Here is an 18876-nt window from a genome sequence, read left to right as displayed (position 1 = left end):
CTTTAAGAGGAAAATGGTAGAAGAATTTTCAGCAGATGAAAGATATTATTTAAGCTACAGTATTCAATTAATTCCAAGCAAGAGTTAAAAATAAGCAAAAACAAGCATACCACTTACACCATACTAAAGTCTAACACAGCAGATGGTAAACATACTTTAAAGCTAGGAACCCAATACAGCATCTTCTGAACTGGCTTCCTCACATACACTGACAGTCCATTTCCTTCTTCTGGGAAAGGGGTTGAGATGGGGACTGCCTGGGATATCCACAACAGCAGGTGCTCTCCCTACTCCAATCTGCAACGCTCACAGCCTCACCAGCACAGCTGGCTCTAAGAACACACTCACCAGAAATAGTCTCTTTTCTTTTATAGCCATTCATTTTGGCTACCACAAAAAGCATCAATATACATAAAATGAAAATAAATAAAAAGCTTAAAACAAAAACAAAAATAAAAACCTAACCCAACAAGAGGGAAATCATACCTAGTAGTAGAAACCTAGCCAACTACACAGGGCTAGTGAATTCATGTATCTTAGAGGAGAACCTACAACCACCATTTTACTAAGCCAGCATAATCCCTAACTATATTCTCAATATTTGTCAGTATACCCACAAATAAGTGTAGTCTTCACCTCTCAGCAAGCAAACTTCTTGTTGTAACACACGGAGGTCATTACAGAAAACCACAACCAATCAAATTACAGTTGCAGAGCCTAGTCCCAAAGGCTATATCTACAATACAACTCCTGGACCTAAGGCTCAGGGATCACTACGGAAGAGGGGCAGAAAGGCTGTAAGAGCCAGAGGACTGGCATTTACTGTGACACTGTGAATGTCAGAAGCTACATCCAGAAAGTCTCACCAACATAACTGCTTAAACAAGAATGGCACCAAAGCTCATGAGGTCTCAAGCCCACAAAGAAACTACAGGCAAGTAAAGACTGCTAAGAGCAGTCAGTAGACACAGTCTTCTCCAAAGAACCGCATACCAATTGGTTATATAAAACTAAATGGTCAGCCCTGAAGAAATCATACACATACAAGTAACCTTATACAGAATGAACAGGTTATATTTCTGTATTTAAGAATTATGCATACACACAATTTATGTAACAACAATTAACGCAAAAACAGGACAAGAGAGAGCAAGGCAGTGTAAATGGGAGGCTTTGGAAGAGGAAAGGGATGGGGAAAGTGATGTGACTATATTATAATCTCAAGAAATAAAATTAATAATTAAAAAACAATCCTAGATGTTATTATAAACATTAGAAAAATATAAAAATATAAATGAAACAGAAACCAAATATATTATAATCAGCATAAAAAGTATCTCCAGTTTTCACTTTAATTTTATTAAGGAAGAAAATATCTTTCAATAACCCAGGAAACTGAGAGATTGACAAGCAACTCTATAAAGAAAATGTTCCAGAAACACTTTTAGATTTTTAAAAAATTATTTTTATTAAATTTATTAATGAAATTTATTTATTAAATTATTTATTTTTTAATAGATATGTGCTCGTGGGCTTGTGCATTTAGGCAGGAGCCCCTGGAGGCCAGAAGAGGGTGTCAGAGCCACAGGAACTGGAGTTACAGACAGTTGTGAGCCATCACATGGGTGTTGAAAACCAAACCCAGGTCCTCTGAAAGAACAGTAGGTGCTCTTAACTGCTGAACCATCTCTCTAGCTCCTGCTTCTCTTTTTTATTATACAGTCCACAAATGACTCAAATGTCATTTACACAGTATTAATTTCAGCTCACTACCTTACAAAGCTTTTATAGTTACCCTGTTAACTGGGTGATTAAGCTTTAAAATTCTAATCACCTAACAGCTGTGTGACTCTGCAGTTACCACATAAACTTGCTTTTCCATTGTCAAACTAGGAGGCAGACTGCAAGTTCTTTTAGCTCATTTTTAAGCACAGGCTTTTGACTCTCCTTTCAACTCAACCCTTTTTCTTTTTGTTTTTTTCAGCCCAAGGCTAGCTGTTTTGGGTATGACATTTGGAGCTTTTTTGGGTTTGTGGTTCTAAGGCTCAAACTTGGGAACTCATTCAAGCTAGACAAGTACTCAGCCACAGAGTTACATCCCATCCTTTAACTTCCCCACAACCCCACTGTGGCACTAGGGACTTAACCCAGGGTCTTGCTAGACAAGTACTCTATTTCTGAGTTATATCCCTGGCCTTCAACTTAAAATTTAAAACATCTGGCTTTTTTAAAAGTTATGAGCAAAAACCACTTTGTGAATATTTCAAATAATGAATACATTGACAATAAACGGAAATAAAGAAATAGCCAAAAATAAATACTGAACAGGTTTAAGATGTCTGAAAATGAAATGTTTGGATCAGGGCTACCTAACAAAATGAATGCACAACTGATTCAAACCATTTTGTTTCTGAATAAAGGATGAAGAATTCAACAGTCATCCATGCTTGTCCCTGATGTCTGTGTAAGCTTCCAGTGGAAGACAGCAACAGATGGAGACTACAGGAAGACGGGGAAGGACAAGGCTAAAGGGCAAACACGAGGGTAAAACTGGAACACTGCTCTGAAAGTGGAGGAAGACAAGGTGGAGAGAAAGATGTACCCCTGCTCCATGGCCCAAGGCAGGGAGAAAGGGGAACTCTCTTGCTGATACTTCTCTACTCCATTCCTCCTTCTCAAGAGTAAGGATCCCAATCCCAAGTGTTTCTAACAACAAAGGCCTATGACATTCACAGCTTTACCACCGGTGTAGTAGTCTTCAGAAGGAATCTCCTACATCCCCTATTAATATTGATTGAAATCTCTCACAAATCATCTCCAGTTTCAGTTACTAATCAAACCAGCTATGAACACGCAATTTCCAATCTTCCTCAGAGACTGGCTTTTACTCATTAGCAGTCACACTTAGCCATTAACAAAATCCCCTTTGTCTCCATAGGCACTAATTTGAGTCCCCCGATACATGGTGGCCTTTAAGGATTCCTTTAAGAAGTGAACTGGTGGGGTTGGGGATTTAGCTCAGTGGCACAAGGCCCTGGGTTCGATCCTCAGCTCAGGAAATTAAAAAAAAAAAAAAAAAAAGCTGGGTGGTGGTGGCGCATGCCTTTAATCCCAGCACTGGGGGGGCAGAGGCAGACGGATGTCTGTGAGTTCGAGGCTAACCTGGTCTACAGAGCGAGTTCCAAGAAAGACGCAAAGCTACACAGAGAAACCCTGTCTCGAAAAACCAAAAAAAGAAGTGAACTGGTGAACTTTTCTCCCCCACAGTGTAGCCTTCTTGCTACTCATTGCCAATTCCAGTCTATGAGATGATTGAGGACTCCTTAATGCCCCCAACGTTCTTTTAAAAATTGATTTCCCTCTCCTTCTTCTCTCTCCTGCTCCCTGTGTTTGCCCTCTCTGCTTGAAACAGGCTCTCGCTCTGAATACTTTCAACTTTGAATATGTATGTTAACATCCCATACCATCTACTATCTCCTTCTTATTCTAAGCACCATGCCTATTTAGAATTATCAATATGTGAAAAGTTATATAAGAGATACACTTAATTTATCTGTTTATTACAAATTGTCTAATAATGCATATTCACTAATTAGATCATTAGATAATGCTAATTACATGCATCACCTTATCTACCAAATTTAAGAGTCAGATAGGAACTTTAGGAACAGTATCTGGTAGAAGATACTACTTCACAAACACAGAAATAAGGAATTACAGCTTTTTCAAGAATCTTCTAATTAATGTTGCTACATGCCCTAGTTAATAAGGTTGGTTTACTACATTCCATAGGAAATAAGTATCAATAGAAGGAGTAGTTCATCTCAGTCAAGTTCATGGACAATGGGTTTTCATCTGACTGGAGCCTGCTATCTATTTCCCTCTGGACTTTGATAAATGGTCTTCTGTGGTTGACTCAAATATAATATCATAGAAGACCATAGAAGAAATTTCACAGTAATTGTTACTGAAAAACTGCATTTCTTAAGATAAATCTACCAAAATACACATGACATGAAATGTACCTTCACAAATGTCTCAAAAACTAAGTATTATTTGTCCTACTCTTCAAATGTGTAAACCAATGTTAAGAAAGAGTAGCTCAATTATCTCATACACTACATATAATATGTAAAAAGGCCTCTTTCACTATTATACTCAAATGCACACATAGGCACACATATAACACATGTTCACAGTAAAAATACCCTATCAGGAGCTTTCAAAACTACAGTTTAGGTTTGCAAGTTGGCTCAGTGGATAAAGATACTTGTCACCAGACATGACAACTGGAGTTTGATCCTAAGAAGCTACATGCTAGAAAGGAGAAAAATGATGTCTGCAAGTTGTTCTGTGAACTCCACATACACACATGCATGAGTGCACGCACAAACACACAAAGTATTATATATATGTATGTATAGAGCTTTCAAAACATTTTAAATCAAGGTGTTTAGTTCTCTAAGAAAACCAACTTTACTCAATTCAGGAACATGTGAAAAGTACATACCTAATAATGATGATTCCAGGACATTGGCACTCTTACTACTGAAGACACTATAAACTGATGTAACATTTCAGGAAAGAAATCTGACAGTGACCTCAAGACACAGAAAGTGCCCATACCCCTTCCTAGTATTTCTATTTGGGGAGGCTATTCTATAAAAAACCTATAGGTTGTTTATAACATCTTAGACGCCTGGCACCTGAGCGTTACCATTGTGTTTCTGTCAGTGGTAGTTTTACCAGCGTGTGAGAGGACCGCCCACAGGCTGCTCCGGAGTATCCGTGACAGCTGTGTGAAGAGAAAGTCACACAACTGACTACTGCCTAAGCCAGAATGCCAGCATCTCCTTCTCACCATGCCTAGGTGCTCTTCACTGGTCTTCTAAAAAGCGGGGAATGTTGTTCAAAATACGTTTTTTAAATTAAAAGGTCAAAAAGAGCAAGCCAAACTGAAGAGCCCTTTGAAAGGACTGATATTTGTAGCCATTGAAAATGTTTCTTTTCAATGCCGTAAGTCTACTGCAGTGATAGATCAGAAATATGGTTAAGCATTTGACAACAGAAAAATGGCAAGTGGAACCAGAACTTACCTAAGCTATAGCTGAGTCAGGGTAGTAGAACTATATATTGTTTCTTGTCATAATTCAAGAAAAAAAATACAATATGACATCTGTTACATGGCCTTTACTTAGTCATTTCGAGATGATTTTAAGTATAAAAAATGATGTGTATAAGTTATCTGCAAATAACAGGCCATGTTTTTGTACCTGTAGGAGATCCTGGAATGAATTCACCAAAACCAGTAAGAGATTATCATATGTAAACAGCAATAATCCATAAACATCACTGCTTGCAAAAGTACATGCAAATTTACAACTCTCGGGATGTGTGTGAGTGTAAATGTATATTGTAGATGAAAATTCCTGTTTATGCTAGCTTTTATCAATCTTTAGGTTTGGCATTTCAGTATACTACTCTATTAGGCCACATTTCTTTAACTATAGCAAAACTGAGATGAACACTCAATAACATATATTTTGCATTTGTGAAACGTCATGAATTAATAAACAGTAAGGGCCAGGCAATAGTAGTGTTCGCCTTTAATTCCCAGCACCCAGGAAGCAGAGGCAGGTGGATCTCTGTGAGTTCAAGGCCAGCCTGGTCTACAAAGCAAGGACAGCCAGAGCTACAGGAAAAGGGATCACTTGAGAATCATAGTTTTTTGTTGTTGTTGTTTTTTGCTTTTTTAAAAAAGAATTATAATAATGAGAAAACATGATACTTGGTTTCAATTTTCTATATTCTAAATTGAGGAATCAAACCTAAGAAAGGTCTATTTTTATAACTGAACAGGAATAATCTGTACTTAGTAAAACGAAGAAACTAAAACAAATGTAAGCTGGAAAGAGTGTAACCAAAGGATCTATGGGAAGAGGAGGTAGAACAATTCTAAGAGCCCGAGGTGAATTAAATACCATTTCCTTACCATACAGTTCTGGAAAACTTACTTAATATCTAATCCTCACCTCTAACCCACTTGATTTCCATTTCCATATCGTTTTCTTTTCCTTTTCTTTCTTTTTCTTTAATAATCTCCAAGAGCTGTCTATATTTAGCAATTTGTTCTTCATCATCCTTTTGATTTTTCTTTGTTTTCCCATCTTCTCATACGCTGATTCCATCTTCATCTAAATAAAACAAAACAAAATTAAATTTTTCAATGTCACTTGACAGAAAGAAACAATTACCTTCCAACTTCAGTGTTTAGGTATCCTGGTCTATTCAGTACATGGCTAAAAAGTGTCGTCAAAGAAATACTGCAACCACAGAACATAAAATCAGACTTCAATTGTGAATATGAAAACAAAGACTTTGGTCTTGTCCTCAGTAAAACTCAGAGTACTACACAATATTCCCTTCTATGCAAACTGCAAGAGCACTAAGTGTGACATTTTAGTCCCCTCTAAATATTCTGTTCAATAAATGGAGTCTGAATGCTGCTGGTGTGAACCTGACACATGGGATTAGCTTCTCAGGCCACACAAGAGAGGAAAGGAAGTTGTTTAGAATATAAACCTGAGCCTATGACGTCCTTCCATTGATTGTGAATGAGCACAGATCCTCTTAGAGTGTTGTTCAATCAATGATAAAGACAAAAAGACTATGAGCTAATTCAACTACTTCCACTGTGTGGGAAAACGATTGACATTTCTGAATTCTAGTTTCACAAAAAATTTAAATGTGAAGAAACAGTATTAAACCCTTGGGCAATAAACATCAGAGAAAAATCAACCCATAAAGTTTGTTTTTTCTACAGTTTCATTGTAAATTCTTCAAGTCAGTAACATAAATTAGAAATCTGGGTTTTAATGTAAAACACACAAACTTATCAAATTCATTAAACATTGCCAGTGGAGAAAAGTTTGGAAGCGATACAGTGATGTTCCTGTTTTTGTAACTATGGTCATCAAAACTGTGATAAAAGCATGGAGCTCTAAAACAGTGTTAACACCTTGTTCTTAAATCTCAACCAAAAAGAAAAAGTGATTTTCGAAAGAAAAAAAAAAGTTGGTTAGGCAAATATTTAAAACTTATTTTTCTCTCTAAGTGAATAGAAACGGCTGTGGGCATTCTTCCCACCATCATCTTATCACACTTTTATATTTCACTCAAACAGCTGAAGCTCATTTGTTTGCTGTTTGTGCTTTGTGCCACAATAATAATGTTGGATGGAATTTTGTCATGTATCCCGTAATTCAATGGATAAAACATGAGGAACACATTAACAAAATGGCAATATATTTCATTCTATTAAAAGCTTACTTCTGAAAACATAATTAGAAGCAAGCTCCTTCCAGGTTGAAATTTTAGTGGTAAGTCTGATGGCTTACTTTAAATGGATTTTTTCCAGTACTAACATTGTACTTTCTGAAGCTCTAAAATGTAGGACAACTCAAGCAGGTCTGTTTTCCTAACTCAAGGACAATATTTTGTGAACACCTTAATAGTACATAAGATTTTTAAAAATAAATTCAAACAGTGAGCTACTCTTACAAACAACTATCAGGAACGTTTAGTATCCAAATATACTAGACCAATGCACTAAATTACAGATTAAGGTGTGTTTGTAATCAATTAAAATACTGAAGGAAAGGAATGTTTTTGAAAAAGCATAATTAGTATATTTCAAACTGAAAGAAATTAATCTTTATTTTTAAGAATTAAAATTAAAAAACCTGATACAAGGTACTATGCTAAATACTTCATATATATATATATATATATATATATATATATCATTTCTATCTACAAGCCAGGTATTATTATAATTCTTGTTTCACAGCTACACAAACAAAGGAACAGGGTGTTAAGAAAACTTGACCTTTGTGTTCACTATGTGGTTAAGTCCAAATGTGAAACCAGCAGGGTCTAAGTTTGTTTTCTGTTTTTTTGTTTTTTGTTTTTTTCTATTTTACAATCCTGAAGGTTCAACATAGAATTTCATGAAGCTTGGCAAACACTATACCATTGAGCTATAGCCCCAATGAGTCCAAGATATTAAATATATTGGAATATTAATGCTTACTTACCAATAGCATTAGGTGTCCTATTGTTAACAATATTGTTTTAAAATTTAGGGAATGGGGATTTAGTTCAGAGGTAGAGTGCTTGCCTAGCAAGCACAAGGCCCTGGGTTCAGTCCTCAGCTCCAGAAAGAAAAAATAAATTTAAATGGGGGTAGGTGGGTGGAGAGATGGCTCAGCTGGTAAGAGCACTGGCTGAATTCAGAGCACTGAATTTTGGAAGTCACACAGCTTGATAATACATCATTGCTCCAACTCTAGCATTCCTGTAGACAACACTTCTGAGGTGTGAGTTATGTTGACAGTTTCCTAGGTAACAGAAGTTTGAAGGCTGCATTTGCTGAAAACACTCACCCTTCATTTGAGCCTGTAACTATCTGATGGGCAATGAAAATGGGACAAGAGGCCTGGATCAGTGTCTCTCTCCTTTGCTCTTCTAATATTTGGACCAGGTCCCCTCAGCTCTGCATGAAGACATGTTGGTCCTCTAGGAAATGTTTTGCAGAAACGTTACCTTGGAGATGGTATGCATTTTCTGCCTTGTACATGGGCTCCTTCAGCATCCATCAAACCTCAAGCCCTCTAACCCTACATTGTGGAAGGCCTGCCCAGAGGCACAGGCAGGCAGATCTCTGAGTTCAAGGCCACCCTGGTCTACACAGCTGTTCCAGAACAGCCAGGGCTGTTACACAGAGAAACCCTATCTTGAAAAAACAAAAGAGGAGGGTTGGGGATTTAGTTCAGTGGTTCAGTACTTGACTAGAAAGCCCAAGGCCCTGGGTTCAATCCTCAGCTCAAAAAAAAAAAAAAAAGAGCTAAGAAATGGGTTCAATCCAGACAGGCAGAGGGGCAGAGAGGTTGGCAAAATGGCTCAGAGGATAAAGATGGCTGGCAAAATGGATCAGTGGGTAAAGGTGATGGTGGCTAAGTCTGATTACCTGTGTTCAGTCCCTGGAATCCAAGTGGTGGAAGGAGAGAACCAACTCTCACCAGCTGTCCCCTGAACGCCACACATGCACCAAGGAGCATGTGCACACACACAACCACACACATAAAATAAGTGAAGAAAAGTTTTAAAAATACTGACAGATTTACCTATTCAAGTACTTATAGCTACAATACCTGACAGACTGGGAGAGGGAAAGAGAGTTAATTTTGTGTGTGTGTGTGTGTGTGTGTGTGTGTGTGTGTGTGTGTGTGTGTATGTGTGTGTGTGTGTTTTTAATTCTTCAAAGCAACACTGATGATAGAAGGTGGCTTTCATTCACCAAGAGATAAGACATTACTGGAGTGCCAGGCAGCAAGCAGTGGTACATGCCTTTAATCCCAGCACCCGGGAGGCAAAGCCAGGCGGATCTCTGTGAGTTCCAAACCAGCCTGGTCTACAGAGTGAGATCCAGCATAGGTACCAAAACTACACAAGGAAACCCTGTCTGAATAAACAAAAACAAACAAAGAAACAAACAAACAAACAAGCAAAGACATCCACCGCAGCTCACCGACATGGCCAAGACTACAGATAACTAATAGAAGTGCAGATACATAAATTGGACTATACACACTTAATGAAATATCACACAATAATTTTCTAGGAATGGCAGTGTCTGCCTGTGACAAGAGCATTAGAGGCAGAGTCAGGGAATCACGGGATCTAACCCAGATTGGGCTACAGATTAAGTTCCAAGCCAGTGTACACTAAACAGTGAGACTGTCACAAAAGGAAGCCGCCAAGACAGATGTGGCACACATTTTTAAATTCTGGCACTTAGGAGGCAGAGGCAGGCAGATCTCGGTGAGTTTGTAGCTAGCCTGGTCTACATAGTGAGTTCCAGGCAAGTGGGGGCTATGTAGACCCCATGGGGGCAGGGAGACAGAACGATAATTTACTTCCTAGGTGGTGGCATACAGCTAACACCAATACTTGTGAGTTGGAGTCAGAAGCATCAGGAGTTCAAACCAGCTTTGGCTACATAATGAGTCTGAAGGCAGCCTGGGCTACACAAGAAAGCAGATGGGGAGGGGGGGAACAGAGGAAAGAAGGGACGGACGGAGGGAGGAAAGGGAATGAGGGGGGGAGGGAAACTATACAGCAATTCAAAAAGTAAGCAAGTAAACTGACAGGTGATGGTGCACGCTTGTAATTCTAGCACTGTAGAGGTGGAAGCGAGAGCATCAGATCAGGTCAGCCGTGGTTACACAGCCTGTGCTATATGAGATCCATGTTAAAAAAAAAAATAAGCGAAACCTAGAAAATAATGACTACCTTATATCATAGATGACTCTCACTGGCATAATGGACCCTGTAAAGAAAGTAACCCCATTATCTGTCCCAGAGTCTTCTAGAATGTTTGAATAGCCAAGTCTAGAGATAAAGTCTATGTGCCCTCCCCTTGATTCCAGAGAGACTCTAACTATCTCAACACACAGAAGGTGGTAGATATGAGGCAGTATTACCTAAGGCTAGACCAAAAAGTCTTGCTCTTTCATCTTGCTCTCAGGATGGTCCTCTCTTAGAAGGAGCCACCATGCTGTAGGGAAACCCAAGCAGCTCAGGAAAGACCCACATGCATAAGCAGTAAGCCTGAGTAAGCTGCACTGCTGTAGCTGAGTCGCTCACCAAGAGCAGCACACACACTTGTCCACCACATCCCTTCCTGATCTGTCCATTCCAAAATGGGTAATTTGCTTCCTTCCCATCTGCATGTTCTCCTCATCTCCAAATACGTAAGCAACTTATGATGTTTAAAGAGCAGGCATGGTGGACACATCTGCAATCCTAGCCTTTTGAAGTGGGAGAAGGGGGATCAAGAAGTCCAAGGCCAGCCTGGGCTACCCAGTGAGCTACAGGACAATCTGGCCTACAAACTGAGACCCTGCTTCACAAAACAACAAAGACTGGGAGCTGGAGAGATGGCTCAGTAGTTAAGCAAATATATTGCTTACACAGAGCACCCAAGTTTGATTCCCAGATATAAATTATGAAAGGTTAATGTCTCTAAAATATAAACTTACAAATGATAAAAGAAAAGAAAAGAAAAAGAAAAAACATGTAAAAGCTCCAATCAATGAAGGTGAGAGGATAGGGATGTCACAAAGTTACTTTAAATATTCAAAGGTAAGGAATGCCAATGAGTGTCAGGTATGGAGGCCCATGCCTTCAATCCCAGCACTCAGGGGGCAGAGGAAGAAAGATTTCTGAGTTCAAGGCCAGACTGGTCTACACAGCTGTTCCAGAACAGTCAGGGCTATTACACAGAGAAACCCTATCTTGAAAAACCAAAGAGGAGGGTTGGAGATTTAGCTCAGTGCTAGAGCACTTGCCTGGTGCAGACAGGCAGAGGCAGGCAAAATGGTTCAGTGGGTAAAGGTGATGGTGGCTAAGTCTGATTGCCTGTGTTCAGTCCCTGGAATCCAAGTGGTGGAAGGAGAGAACCAACTCTCACCAGCTGTCCCCAGAAAGCCACACATGCACCGAAGCACATGTGCACCCATACTTGCATGCACACACCCAAACACACACATAAAATAAGCAAAGAAAAGTTTTAAAAATACTGACAGATTTACCTATTCAAGTACTTACAGCTACAATACCTGACGGACTGGGAGAGGGAAAGAGAGTTAATTTTGTGTGTGTGTGTGTGTGTGTGTGTGTGTGTGTGTGTGTGTGTGTGTGTGTGATTTACAGGTGTGCCGGGCAGCAGTGGTACATGCCTTTAATCCCAGCATTCAGGAGGCAAAGCCAGGCAGATCTTTGTGAGTTCGAGGCCATCCTGGTCTACAGAGCGAGATCAGGATAGGTACCAAAACTACACAGAGAAACCCTGTCTGGATAAACAAAAAACAAGCAAACAAACAAAGACATTCACAGCACCTCCCCGACATGGCCAAAACCACAGATAACTAATAGAAGTGCAGATACATAAATTGGACTGTACACAGTCACTGAAATATCACACAATAATTTTCTAGGTAGTGTCTGCCTGCAACAAGAGTATTAGAGACAGAGTCAGGGAATCACGGGATCTAACCCAGATTGGGCTACAGATTGGCTAAGTTCCAAGCCAGTGTACATTAAACAGTGAGACTGTCATGAAAGGAAGCCGCCAAGACAGGTGTTGTGGCACACGTTTTTAAATTCCGGCACTTAGGAGACAGAGGCAGGCAGATCCCGGTGAGTTTGTAGCTAGCCTGGTCTACATAGTGAGTTCCAGGACACTGGGGGCTATGTAGACCCCATGGGGGCATGGAGACAGAACGATAATTTACTTCCTAGGTGGTGGCATACAGCTAACACCAGTACTTGTGAGGTGGAGTCAGAAGCATCAGGAGTTCAAACCAGCTTTGGCTACATAATGATTCTGAAGGCAGCCTGGGCTACACAAGAAACCAGAGTGGGGGGGGAGGGAGGAAGCCAGGGAGGGATGGTTAGGAGGGAGGGAAGGAGTCGGGTATGGGGGGGGGGGGAAACTACACAGCAATTTAAAAAGTAGGCAAGTATGGTGACAGGTGATGGTGAACGCCTGTAATTGTAGCACTGGAGAGGTGGAAGCCAGAGCATCAGATCAGGGCAGCATGGTTATACAGCCTGTGCTATATGAGATCCATGTTAAAAAAAAAAAGAAGAAGAAGCGAAACCTAGAAAATAATGGCTACCTCACAACATAGATGACTCTCACTGGCATTATGGACCCTCTGAAGACAGTAACCCCGTTATCTGTCCCAGAGTCCAGATCCAGTCACTGATCAAGTAAGACTCTCATATATTACATCTTTAAATCTGCTTCATCTCCCAAGACTGTACTGCCTTAACACTGCCTCTTAAAGAATCTGTCTACTCCCTCTTCTTTACTCTTTCTGACATGACATGCCCAAATTAATGGTCCTTCAGCATCACTCGATCACATTCCACTGCACTCTCCCTTCTTCTGCCAAGCTGATTCTCAACGCTAGGAACCAACCGGATTCTGGGCCTCGAAGACTACATCAAGTAACTCCTTGTTTCTCCTGCTCTTTAACTCTTGCTGCATTTCAGCAAGTGTTTTATTTCCTATGGAACTTGTTATATTCATCAATAGTCATGTCTGGGGAGGGCCACACTCCCCCTGCACCCCAGTCCAAATAGACATTTTATCAAAACAGATTTTCCTTCAGAAGTCCCAGGGGTTTCAAGATGGCTCAGAAGTTAAGAGCATCCTCTGCTCTTTCAGAGGATCCAAGTTCATTTCCCATCCATGTCAGGTGGCTCACAACCATCTGGAACTGCAGTCCTAGGGAATCCAATGCCTCTTGTACCTGTGGGCACCTGCACTCAACTGCACATATCCACTTGCCAACATACTCACCTACACATAATTAAAAATAAGACAAATAAATATTTTTTTTAAATCCCATTTTAATCTTTGTGTCTAGCACAGTGTCTTAATCACAAAGGCTAAAAGTATATGTGAACAAATGAATGTATTCATGGTTTGTGGTGATTTGAATAAGAATGGCCCCATAAGCTCACAGATTTGAATGCTTGGTCATTAGGAATGTGGCCCTACTTAGGGATTAGGAGGTGTGGTCTTGTTGGAGTAGATTTGGCTTTGTTGAAGGAAATATGTCACTGGGGGTGGGTTTTAGGGTTTCAAATGCTCAAGCCAGGCCCACTGTCTCTTCCTGCTACCTGCAGATACTGATATAGAACTTCTTTCTCCAGCACCATGTCTGTCTGCATGCTGCCATCCTTTCCACCATGACAATAAAGGATAAACCTCTGAACTGTAAGCCAGCCCCAATTAAATGTTCTCCTAAGACATGGTTTGCATTAGAAAATATGAAATAAAATAATATGAACACTATTAAATGTTATCCATATTTTATACAGTTTTTAACTAATACAATTAATATGAATATATATGTATATATGTGTGAGCACATATTTTTTACATTGCCAAGAATCACATTCAGAGCTTCATATGCTGGGCAAGAATTCTGCCAGTGAGCTACACACCAGCTTTTATGGTGAATCATCAAAAATGCTTAAACAAAGTGAGAACAAAGAGAAAAATATATAGGTTTAAAGAAATTATTGCTTTTATTGGCAAGGAGTAGGCCTACAAGAGACCTATCTCAAAAAAACACAAAGATGGATGGCACCCAGGGAGAGCACCTGAGGAACGACACCAAGGCTGTGCTCTGAGCTCTGTGGGCACGAGCACACACGTACCTATACACACAAAGAAATGCTCCAGGCACGCTTTGCATGTGCACACACACAATTAGTCAATTGTATTCTTCAAAGTTGATTAAGCCAGTGTATCAAATACCTTATTCAAATGTTGTGCTATGAAGCCTCTTCCACAGCCCACATCCAGCGCAAGAGGGAAATCTCTGAAAAAAGACATAGAAGCTAAGCTTTGCAATACCGTCCATAAAATAATCAAGAACTAATTGTCTTAAGTAAAGCGATTTTAGTAAGTACACCTTTGGGGAGCCTTGCCATAGCAGAGTATCTAGCAGAAGATAGAATGTACAGAGGCAGTCTGTCTGATCGAGTCACTAATCCACAGGCCCTCACACTGAGCCATGGAGACCCAGCTTAGGCGGGCATGTAGGTCGGCGGTGCAGCACTTTCCTAGCATGTGCAGGTTCAAGCTCTAGCACCACAAACAAACAAAAAGGTTTAGACATGAATTTGAAGAACACACTTAACAAAGGCATCTGAGTTCAATAATGCAAGATTGAAATCAAGCTAAATGCCAGTTAATATGGAAACAATGGCATACTTAGCAGCAAATCAATAATTATCTTTACTTCTCAAATACTTTGAGGCAGGAGAACACTTGGAAACGTGCTCTTTTCTCCATATGAAATTTCATAAGGCATTTTTAAACTTGGGCTGGGGATAGAGCTCAGTGGTAAAGTGCTTGCTCAGCATGTGCAAGGCCCTCGGTTTAATCTCCGGCGCTACAGGGTTAAAACTAAAAACCCAAAACTTCAAGAATTATCGAAAACTTAGGAGTACAGTAAGTTCCAAGTGTCCAGTGCTAAGTCAACTCAAATATCTCCTCTTCATATATATTTTTTAAATTCTTATTTGATATATGTGAATGTTTTGATTGCAATGTATGTATATGCATACCTGGTGCCCATGAAAACCAAAGTGGGCATCCCTTAGAACTAAAATTACAGATGGTTGTGAGCCTCCATGAGGGTACTGAGAACAGAACCCAAGTGCATGCAACCAGTCTTCCTAACTACTGAACTATCTTCCAGATCCCAGCTCAAACATATCATGTAAGGAGCAAAGAACACTTGAATTGAACACTTGAATTCAGTCAATCTGAAGCCAGAGCCGGAAGAGTAAACCTCCATATTAGACTAGCTCCTCTAAATTGGGACACACAGCAACTGTAAGCCATAGGTTTCCATAAACAGAAGAAAGAACAAAAAGAACTGTCAGTTTAATTCTTTTTAAGAATGGTTGACAAAACTGGACTGGGGAGATGGCCCAGTTGACAGAGTGCTTGCCATACAACATGATGACTAACCACCAGCACCCACATGAAAATTAAGCTTAAGCGTGGCAGCATGTGCCGATAATCCCAGTGCTAGAAAGGCAGAGACAGACAGATCTCTGGGCCTTGCAAGACAGCCAGCTGTAGTGATTTGAAATAAAATGGCCCCCAAAGGGAGTGGAACTACTAGGAGGTGTGGCCTTGTTGAGGAGGTGTGGCCTAGTTAAAGGAAGTGTGCCACTGTGAGGGTAGGCTTTGAGGTTTCCTATGCTCAGGATACTGCCCAGTGTCTCAGTTGACTTCCTGTTGTCTGCAAGATGTTGGACTCTCAACTACTTCTCCAGCATCATGTCTGCCTGTACACCATCATGCTGCTCCCATGATAATGGGGTAAACCTCTGAACTGTAAGCCAGAGTTGCTGTGGTTATGGTGTCTCTACACAGCATTAGAAACCCTAACGAAGACACCAATCTAGCATCATATAAGGGATGGAAACTGCAGGCTTGTGCATACTAAGCACAGTGGCTACAAATCAAGGCCTGTTACGTACTCTAATAATAGAGTATCAACACAAGGACATTTACTAGCATTTTAAATAATTTAATTCCAAACATATAATGTTTAAATTATCCTTTCAGTCATAATCACAAGTCTTAATGGACTTGGCTTTATTATCCTCAGAGCTGTGGCACAGTTTGTAAACTCCAAACTAAAAATCAAAATTCAGTGTTTCATTCATTAAATCACAAATAAACTATAATTCAGGCAAATGATAATAGTGAGCCATTTTTGTGTCTTTAATTTGTGACAAAAAATGAAACAAGGAGGGGCCTATTTGCAACAAGGAGGTATTTTTTACCTTACAAAATTATAGACTCCTTTGCATTTGTAAAGAAGTATCCAAAATATAGCTGGAGAGTCTATGAATTTATAAAAATCTCCCTGCTTTTATGAGATAATGATGATAAATTTATCCCATGTTAGTATAATTCAATGAATGTTAATTAAAGAAAAGCCAAGCCAGGTGGTGGTGGCGGTGGCAGCGGCGGTAGTGCAAGCCTTTAATCCCAGCACTCGGGAGGCAGAGGCAGGCGAATCTCTGTAAATTCGAGGCCAGCCTGGTCTACAGAGTAAGATCCAGGAAAGGCTCAAAGCTACAGAGAAACCCTGTCTCAAAAAAACAAAACAAAACAAAACAAAAAAGGAAAAGAAAAGCCAACGAAAAGGAGTGATCTGCTAATGCAGAGAGCAGGTCTACTGCACAGCCATTCTTGGCTGTTGTCCCACCACAGGTGACCAGTCTGAATCAATCAAGCTTTCATTATGCCCAAAGCATTCAGCAACAGATCCATCAAGATTGTTATACTACTCAATCAACGGGCTTTCTCAAGCCATTCCCCACAGAATTGTCATAAAATCTGTACTACCATCAGCAATGTAGTAAATTGTAATACAGTACCAGGAACAAATCTAGGTACACTTTCTCCTTCACTCAAGTGGCAAAAGATTCTATTATCCATTTCAGTAAAACCTAAACTTAGATTTAATAAATCTTAAAATTTCACATGTAGTTGATTTTTTAGTTCTATATTTTAAGCAATCTGTCTATTAAAAAATTTGGGCTAAACCAAGTAGATCAGTCATTCAGGCTTCAAGAAAGACAAAAGTTTTACATCCATACTATTTTTTTTAAAAAAGACTATAACAATGAAGAAAATGTCATTTGCTTTCCCAGAAAAAGAACAGCCAGGTGTGGCTGTGCAATCGTATAATCTCGGCACCTAGGAATCGGAGGCCGGAGGAGTGCCATGAGCTAGAGGCCAGCCTGAGCTACATAGTGAGACCCTATCTCAAAAATCTGAAACAGAAAGACCATGTTTAGAGTGACGTCAATCACCAATCCTGGTAGTAAATTTCTCAGATCCGACTATTCCACATATCAAGCTCTCATCATTTAATTCGAAGTCTCCAATCAACAGCAGATTCTGTTGTCCTTCAGGACTGGTGAGACATGTCCTGATTCCCAGATGCTCAACAGACTAAGAAAGGAGGACTGCCCAAGCTCAGTTAGAGGCAAGGCCTAGGGTTAGAGCAAGACTCTGCTTTGGGAAAGAGACAGAAACAGAGACTAAGAGACAGAAAGACAAGGAGAGCAGGGGAGAGGGAGAAAGAGGAAGTGACAGCATCTCACTGTAATATCAACTCCTACCTGGCTATGTCATACACACAGTCTGCAATCCAACTTCCAACCTGAAAGATTTCAAGAGTCGATGGGTTAAATACATGGAGAAGGTTTAACAGAGGAGTAACATTCTTTCTTCAATTTACACTTCAAAATGGTAAGTACTTTATATCCCATTTTCTATTTTCCCACAGTAACTTTCTTTATAAATACTGGATATGGATAAAATAATATAAAACATAATAAAATATCCCTGGAAACAAACTGAAGTAAATTACTTTACAGCCAATTTAACAAAACCAAATTCAACCATCTGCTGGGTGTGGCAGCTTATGTCTATAGTCCTAGCATTTAAGAGGCTGAGGCAAGAGGCCTGCAACCAGTCTGAGGCCAGTCTGAGGCCAGACTGTCATATATTACATAGTGAATTCCAGGAGAGCCAGGCCTACAGTGAGATCTTGCCCCAAAACAAACAAGACCAAAACCCGCTCTAAACAATCTTAAAAACTAGGTTTAGTTTTTTTGTTTTTCAAGACAGGGTTTCTCTGTGTAACCTCCCTGACTGTCCTGGAACTTGCTTTGTAGACCAGGCTGGCCTCAAACTCAGAGATCCTCCTGCCTCTGCCTCCTGAGTGCTGGGATTAAAGGTGTGGGCTACCATTGCCCAGCATATAAGAGGGAATCTTAATCGAGAAAATGTCTCCATAAGATTAGCCTGTAGGCCAGTCTGTAGGGCATTTTCTTAATTATGGATGTGGGAAGATCCATTCATTATGAGTGGTGCCACCCCTGCAATAGAAACCCCAATTCAGACAAATACTATTGGTGAAATTATTTAGGCCACTCCACGTAGTTAAAAGGGAGGTTTATTTTGTGGGGTAACTTACAATGAAGGGGTAGGTTGCAGGGTCTGGCAAAGGTATAGTGCAGTCTGGTGGTGTTCTCTGGAGAACTCTGCTCGGTCTCCCTCCAGCGTCCAGGGTACCGGAACCGAGAGCCCGCCTTCCTCTCGATCCTCCTCTTCGTTTTCCTTCTCCTCCTCCGCCCCGCCTTGTGGGCGTGACCATTACCGAAGCCTCAATGGGGGTTGGAACTTCCCGGCCA

At 40.2% G+C, this 18876-nt stretch overlaps 1 long non-coding RNA gene across 1 annotated transcript in view; it reads right to left on the bottom strand.

Moving 5' to 3' along the window:
- Positions 1-17840, bottom strand: part of LOC118574422 — a 34273-nt gene extending 16433 nt beyond the window's left edge. The window contains exons 1-3 of the long non-coding RNA XR_004943729.1: positions 17800-17840; positions 14399-14462; positions 6033-6194 (exon numbers count right to left, since the gene is read on the bottom strand). This is a non-coding gene — a long non-coding RNA (uncharacterized LOC118574422). The remainder of the gene's footprint in view (positions 1-6032; positions 6195-14398; positions 14463-17799) is intronic.
- Positions 17841-18876: the final 1036 nt, after the last annotated feature.

Source organism: Onychomys torridus, chromosome X (genome assembly GCF_903995425.1).
Source record: "Onychomys torridus chromosome X, mOncTor1.1, whole genome shotgun sequence".
Taxonomy (NCBI): Eukaryota; Metazoa; Chordata; class Mammalia; order Rodentia; family Cricetidae; genus Onychomys; species Onychomys torridus.
The sequence above is the reverse complement of the archived record's forward strand: the minus strand, read 5'-3'. Positions and strand labels throughout refer to the sequence as shown.